Below are 8,342 nucleotides of genomic sequence, written 5' to 3' on the forward strand. Positions count from 1 at the left end.
AAAATAAAAATGATAAAACATAAATATAAAAGTATCTTTTGTTAAATTGATTATGGGAAAATACAAATATTAGAGGGAAAAACCAAACAATATATGAAAAAATATATAAAATATATAAAGATTGTTTGAACAAAGCTGGAAATGAAAAACTTCTCAGACCTGATTTACAGGAACTCACAGTTTCTGCATATATTAGTTGTTCTGGGACTCTCAGAGCTGAGAAGCAAAAGATACGTATAAATCCTGACCTCAACTAGTTTACTTCAGTTCCTGGGAACACATGTTTCTACAGACCGGAGGGATCTATGTGGTTTGATTTGAGAAGCCATTCAGAAATTATATGACTCTCTTGCTGCAAGTAAGCTACACAGAAACTATTGTTGACCGGTTATACTCTAAAGATATATCTGTTCTAAAATGTCAGTTTATTTAACATGCCTTTGAATGTGATTAGAAAACTCCAAGTACACATCTGAAATGCTGAATTTCAGATTTGCTATTGAAATATATATATTTTTGATACTGCACAAGCTTTACTCTGTTTCCATTAACATTACAATTTCTGCACAGATTAAACTTGCTAAAAATTCAAAGTTAGGTATCATTCTGCAGAAAGGCTTACTAACAGTTAGGACATACAGGTATAATTTTTTATCTTTCATATGCATCAATGTGGGTGCATGTGTGTATGAATGTCTATGTGATTGTGTGTGTAAGTAGAGAAGATGAGGCAAAGCGTCCAAATATGTAACTGTGCAGCTCCAGTTGCCTTCCTGTAATTTTCAGAGTGAATTGAGTGTTTGTTTAAGAGCGCGCTCAAAAGCCTGAGGTAAAGGGAAAGTGACAGCATCTACAGCTCTATTGTTTCCAGATGTGGCTGTACTAACACACACAACGCTCTAAAACACAACCTTCCAACTCACATGCAAACACGCACGCAGATAGCGCTGTACCATTTCCAAACTACACCCTACATAGAGTTGTTTTTAGATCATCTTTATGTGTTTGCATTTATTAATGTGGGTTCAAACTGTTTTTACCAGAGAATACCACAGGTCATTTCCATCCCTAAGCTTCTCCATCGGGGCGGCGTTTGTACATTTCTGTGGTTGGTTACACACACACACAAATCTTTAACAGCTAACAGCTCAAGCTGAATGCAGATTTTCCATCCCTAAAATTACTTAACAATTACAATCAAACATACCAATAAATGACAGCTTTACAGCACAACCTCTGGATTTTATGGTCTGGTTTCAACACATCCAGATCATTCTCTATAAAAACACACATCAGCAATGCTGATTCGTTCTTCCACATCAGTTGTTTTTAAAGCCTAAATGTAAAAAACTGCTATTACAATTAATTGGAGTTACATTCTCTGCATCTAAATGCATCTTCAGACCTGGGCAGCTTTGTGTGAACTTGTTTCATACTTTGCCAGGTGTGTGCATACTAAAAGTGTGCTAAGAGATTTGAGCAGAGTTTAAGATGGAGGGGGGAAAAAAATGAATGAGCACCCAGGAAAAAAAAAAAAAGTTTAGGAAATACAAGAGCTGAAGAGAAAAAAAATCAAGCACTGGGGTACATAAAAATGAATTGAGTGAGAAACAAAGGGAGAAAAGGAAATCTCTCATCATCCAACAGCAGAATGTTGCAGCTGTTCCCCTTTAGAAATGTTGAAATCACCCCCGTTATGCTGAGTGAATATGTTGTATGGATATTCTGGAGCAATGGCCACCACTGGGGGATTCTGGGTGACGTAGTTGTCTTGGCCTGAGAGCCAGTGCCTTGCAAGGAGGATTTGAAAATGTTGGTTCTCGGGCCAAACATGTTAACGAGCTGAGACCAAACTCCAATAAGCCCAGCCAAGAGAGAGATTAGAGAATTAGCCGCCATAAAGTTAAAACAAAAGGTCCTTTCTGCTTGGCGGGACGTGGAGGGCTGAGATTACTCTGTCCAAGACAAAGACAGCTCAGTTTTTAAGGTCAGGTTGGATTTCAAGAGATGTTTGGATGTGTTTTGATAAGATGGGTGCAATGATCATTAATCGTTACACTGGAGGATACAGATACTAGTTTTGAAGAGTCTAGAAAATTCATTTTTACGTTTGACAAGTTCTAGTTTTTCAGCTTTTGTTCTTTTCTTTCCTCAGTGAATAAAAGAACAAAACAAAAAAAACATTAAAGTCTTCTGATATCTTAAATAACTGCAGATATTCCTTCAGTTTAGGTAGCCCCTTCCCCTTACCCATCATTCTTAGCTCTAACCAACCTCTTTAATAGTTCGGAGGTCTGATGCTGAAGAACTAATTTATCCAGATCAGATATTTTCAGGGGAACATTTGGGGATGGAGCAATAGATTTTCAACATCCTTTTTCGCTATGATTTTTTTTTTTTTAAACTTTCCTGTGTGCAGTTGCAGTTAGCGTTGTTTCTTTTAACTATGACATGTTGCTTTTTTAAATCTTTGATTTTTTTTACCTGTATGATGTCCTTGAGTGTTTTAAAAGCCGCTTAAAATGCATTATTATTATTATCATCATCAAATACATTCATAAAAGGTTTTCTTTTTTCTATAAAAACATGGTAACTGTGCAACAACTGCTATTATGTCTAATACTGCTCCATATGACCGGTGAAAAGTCATGTTGTCCCTTTTTTGGATTACTAAAAAAAAGAAAGAGATGGTGTTTCTAAAATAAGGACATCAGTTTTTAGTTTGATTGGTATCATAGTACTTTCTTTAACATCAGAATATAATTTGCTCTACAATATATCTTTCCAGGAACAAAAATATAAAATAAATTAACGTTTGTTTTTATTAGGGCCCCCCCCCCTTTTTCTAAAACTGCAGAATGATAAGAAATCAGCAAGAATCCTCAATGAGTTTTTTTTAAATCAGAGTAATATGTCTAACCATGACTAATGATAACTTTATAAAATATATATATATACTTAACTCACTACAATTTCACTTCTAAGGGAATTAATAAAAAAAAAAATCCAAAATTTTTTTTTGGAAGGAAAATCATGCCAATATAGAACATATTTAAATTTTTATTGTTTTGATTTTAATTTTTTTTTTTTAGTTTGCTTGATTTTTTTTCTATGTAAAAAAAAAATCAAACAAAATTATATATTAGTTAAACAAACTAATCATCATCATTATAATCAGTGGTGATAGCAGGCGTATATGCGGTGAAGCATGATGAAAGTAATATAAATCAAACGCCTCATTTAAAGAAGGAATTAACATATCTGTATAATTTTCAAAACTGGCACCTTACTTATTTTTGCTGATTGCAACACCACAATCCCTGCATTCATTTTGCACGTGTTTGATTGTTTTATGCCTCTCCATGAACATGTCTTGTGTGTATAAAATGAAGGACATGGTTTAAGCCTAATTAGAACACTGGTGTTCTCCCTTTTCCTTTATTTGGAATTTATTTGTGTGCCTATCTTACCACTAGATGGCGCTCTTGGTCTAAACCCTACTCATTCCAGCTTCTTGGGCCCAGAGTGCAGGACTAATTTCAGTTTTACCATTTGAATTTATAGGAACCAGCTCCAGTCTGAGCACAACAGGCAAACAATTCTCCAGTTGGTGTCCATATGATCAATACAGTTGTCAAAGCTGTTTCTGGATGTCCCATAATGCCCCTACCCTCTAGCTTCCCTTTTTTCTAAATGCATATATCCAAAACTATGTCTCAGTTACACACTTCTACTTCCACTTATTCTGTGCTTCCAACTATTAGTATTTGGATTTTAATCTATCACTCATGAAGCCTTATTTTGAAAACCTATGCTTTTAGTGAATGTTGATTTAATTATAATAATTTAAAACCATGATAATATAACTATACTTCCATTTGCATGCATAATATTCCTACAATACACAGGTGTGGTAGTAATAGTGAGAGTAAAAGTGTAACATGCGTGAAAGGTGACCTGTTTTAGAGAAGAAGCTGAACAAATCCATGTTATTTCAGCAGGACATTTGTCAGCTTTGCAAATGTCAACTGTTCAATACAGTCACTCACACATTAGCAGGGGGACAAGGCAATAGTTTACAGAACAAGAGGCAAAAATGAGACAAAGGGGGAGGAATGATGATGTTTTGGAGCACAATAAATGCTTCCATTAGTTTCTGCAATCAGACAGCCAGTTTGGCAAACCAAATGACTGGAAATGACTCATAAAAACATAATCCATCTCCAGGAGCCTGCATGGACATGTTTCCTGTTAGGGTTTTTCTGTGCATCTGTGTAGATGTATTCATAGAATACAGAAATAGACACAAATTTGGCAGCAGACAGAGCTCATTGGTCCGTCATATTTCTCACTTATGCCTTCCTTAACGTTAGACAATTTTGCAATACAAACTTGATCTTATCACCCCCATTTATTCCACATGTTTCAATTCATCTCCAGTTTCTATTTTTTTGGGCACTGTTGATGTTGAACAACAGTGGTTGATCTGATCATTGGTGCCACACTTAATAAGTGAAATAACTATTGTGTGTGTGTATATATATATAGCAATGGCCAGGGTGATCGGTAACAGCCAAATCAATCTTAAATTTCTATATAAAATGTGCATCTGTCACAGGAACACAAAGCTGCTTGCAGATGGTCTTATAGCCATTACCTTTAACATGCTTGTCTATAATTTTCTTCCAATCTTATAAGACAACTCTTTTCCTTTCTTCCTCTGGTCCATATTGAGTGTGGTACAAACAATGTAACTAACTACATGGTGTCCAATATATAGACACACTGACTACAAGATTTTAGACACCTGTAATGCTAATAAGTGGACATACCTTGATTTACGTCTGGGTTTCATTTACTAATTTCTATAGAATTTTCATTTATTGCTACTTTTTTTCAGATTCAGGTTATTTCTGTTACCATTGTGGGTTTTTCTTTTATTAAACAAGGGGTACTAATAATTTTGTCCCCATGTCTGCTCTGTCTAGAAAGCCTGTGGCTCTATATGTTATGTTGGTATGGTGTAGGTTGTATCTTGGTGTACAGGGCTTGTCTGTATTCATTTTTAGTTCACCCAGCGGTCAGAGCTACTCTGGTCTGTCAAATCCAAACTTTGTTGCTTGCCAGAATTGGAATAAGACAATTAGCTAAAGCCTGTGATCCAGGGCTCACTGTGCACTGCTTATTAGGATCAGTCCAAAACACCCTGGCTGCACACCTGTCACACAGATAAGGGAATTAAATGGCACCCACATGAAAATATAAGCACACTGAAACACACTCGTGCCTGCAAACACACAAAACTACCAGCAACCTGAATAAATAAGCAACAAAATGTCATCAGATAAGGAATAGGAAAGGAGCATCAATCCACAAAAAGGAAGAGAACTGGAGAGCAATAGTTTTTTTTTCATTTATGCTTTGTGCAAGGTCAATAAGAATGTATTTTAAACCTTTTTTACCCAAGACACGTTAAGATTTACCTTGCGGCATTCTGTGTTAACACTGGACTCTCTTGGTGTATTCTGATAAAAAGTGTAGGTGACAGTTATTGGTATTGGTAAATCAACCACTTGCAGCCAATCTGTAAATAAGTGATAGTAAACCAATAAGCAAAGAGCTCAAAGACTGAAATGAAGTTTTATTAATGTCCATATGAGAAATCTTTAACCCCAACAATTAAAAATAAAGTAAAAAAAAACAAACATGCGTAGAGTTGGGCAGGGGATAGAGCGGGCGTTTACAAAAGTTTTCTTGCCCGACCCCCAAAAAGTATTTGTTCTGGCCAGGGGCCCTGTTTTCAAACTAAGAGACAATGCTAAATATTTTGTAAAGATAAATAATGTTCTTTTATGACTATTCAGGGATTACTACTAAGAATATTATTTTTATGTTTATAACACTGTGTTATATTTGCTTAAAGATTTAAATAAACTGTTAAAGATAAGAGCAGAGTTAAATAAATGTTCAAGTGTGTGCAGGGTGGAGGGGCTAAATTGTTGTCTGTCAACACAATATATATATTATTGACCACCTGTAGACTTTGGAGAGTTAAAGAGGTTAAATATGCATATCTCCAGCAATCTACGCGCAAAAGATAGGGTACACCCTGAATCCATCACAGAGTATTTCATGAACTTTTTACAGGTATTTCAGAGAAAACTATGGATATAAAGACTGAGGTTGTTCACTAAGTGTGTGGTTAGAAAAATACATGTTGGTTTGTGAAGTTTTTTTTTCTCTCACTTTCCAGCAAATATATTGATTTCAAAGTGAAGGCAAAGCAGAAAGAAGTTGGCATGATTTTCTCAGTGTGAAGCAGCAAATCAGAGGCCAAAGTCTCTTTAAACTGGCCTCATTCTGCACAGGTAGATTGATAGTTTAAGTTGACAGTTAAAGGTATAGTGGAGGGTTTTTTGTGGGAATTTTTTTTAAAAGACCCGCCCTCTACACTTAAAATAAAATGCACATGCACAACCCTGTACCCGCTGCCGAGAGGGAATGCCCATTGAACTTGTGCAAGAGCATGCACAAGCCCATTTCTCCTCGTGCACGCTCTGTTTAAAAGTTGCTGTCTGCATCGCTCATACAAGCTTATTTTCCAAAAGCAGATTTGCAATTTTTCCACCATGTTATCTCACCACCAGTAAGGGAAAATATGGACGGCCTTCCGTAAACATATCACCAGAATGATTGACAATTAGGAGGATCACTTATTTAGATGATCCACCTGGAAAAAGACAATACTCCACTATACCTTTAAGCAATATCAAAATGAGTCTGCTGTACAGCTATTATCAAATTAATAAATATCGAGTGAAACAATAAAATATATATTTAAATAATTGTATTCTTAAGCATTACATTTAAATATTTACTGTTTAGCATTTTAAAGTCAATTTTATCATGTAAAGGCATTGTTCATTTTTTTATAGTACATTTCACAATTTAAAGGTGCATTTGTAAAATTTATTACATAAATAAATGACATTTTTATAATGCAGTGCATTTATTCCCAATATTTCCAGTTAGGCCAACTTTGGTTCACAATAACATTTTGGTAGTCATCTTCCAGTTGAATCAAATAGTCTCTCAAAATAAGGTTAAAATATCTGTTCATAAGTGTTTTCCCCCATGTCTCTGTTTTCTGGTGACCTTGCACATGAATACCTCACCTTTTCCTCAATAAGAGCTGCTTATTAGCCTGAGCTAATGACAAAGGACATTTCTTACATTCTTTAAATAAATGTCGAAATACCATGGATGGATTTCTTTGTATGTTTCATCAAGATTGGTTTTGTTAATAATGGACACTTTTTGCATCCTTAAAAAAATAAATTATTCTGTGTAGCAGCACATTTTTGGAGCATGTATCTCTGGAATGAATAAAATATATGGTATAAGTGGAATGAGGCAGGACTTGATCCTTTGGCGGCTTTCGTGCTGGATGTCCCTGTGTCCTCCCGCATTACAATGAAAAACTCAAACCACTTGACCATGATGACTGGTGCAGGGCGGATAATGATCCAAATCAATAAAATATGCCACAAACCTTTTAAAACTTGGTTTGACTTGATCTTATTTAATAAAATAAAATATGGTAAATCCAAATGCTACCTTATTAAACACCAATGCCTGTTATTATAGCAGTTGTTCAGTTAGATTAGCTGAATTACGGTTTGGCATTTAAGTGTGGTGGTGCCTGCAACCTTAAGGTGACTCGTACCAGATGTAGTGATCAATATGGATGTTTTGGTTTGTGACAAACGGATAAAGAACAGGTGATTTCCAAGTGTCAGAACATTAGATCTTCATATACAAGGCATAGGCAAAGAGACAGAAAGGAAAGAGAGACTAAAAGAAAAGATCACTTTAAAAATGGAAGATGGCTCGGAAAGGAGCCAGGGTTAGAACAACTGAGCTGAGACAGGGAAGCATGACAGCTCCTCTATGTTGAAATATATCATAGCACCTCCATTAGACGGATAGATTTGTTTCTTTCAGACTACTATTGCAGTTTAATGTGTTGTCCCCTGTTGCCAGGTCATGTGGTGTATGTCATCTGTATCATTGGATCGGATTCTGAAGAATCAGGCAGGGCGAACGCTCCACCTGGTGCTCTCCATCTTCCTCATTTCAGGAGCCAGCTGCCACCTGTAGCCGGGCTGCTCTTCAGCGGCCTCTGGTCTGACCTACATCACATTAGTGGAGTTGTACGGTACTTTTTTTATTCTGGAAAAGGATTTTTATATAAGCCAGCAGAAACCACAAAATTGTGAACTTGACAACCCTGAGGGTGATGTATCTCTAAGAAATACTATGACTTTAATTTTTAGCTATTA

The sequence above is a fragment of the Cyprinodon variegatus genome, unplaced genomic scaffold (genome assembly GCF_000732505.1).
Source record: "Cyprinodon variegatus isolate N-32 unplaced genomic scaffold, C_variegatus-1.0 Scaffold358, whole genome shotgun sequence".
Classification (NCBI taxonomy): Eukaryota; Metazoa; Chordata; class Actinopteri; order Cyprinodontiformes; family Cyprinodontidae; genus Cyprinodon; species Cyprinodon variegatus.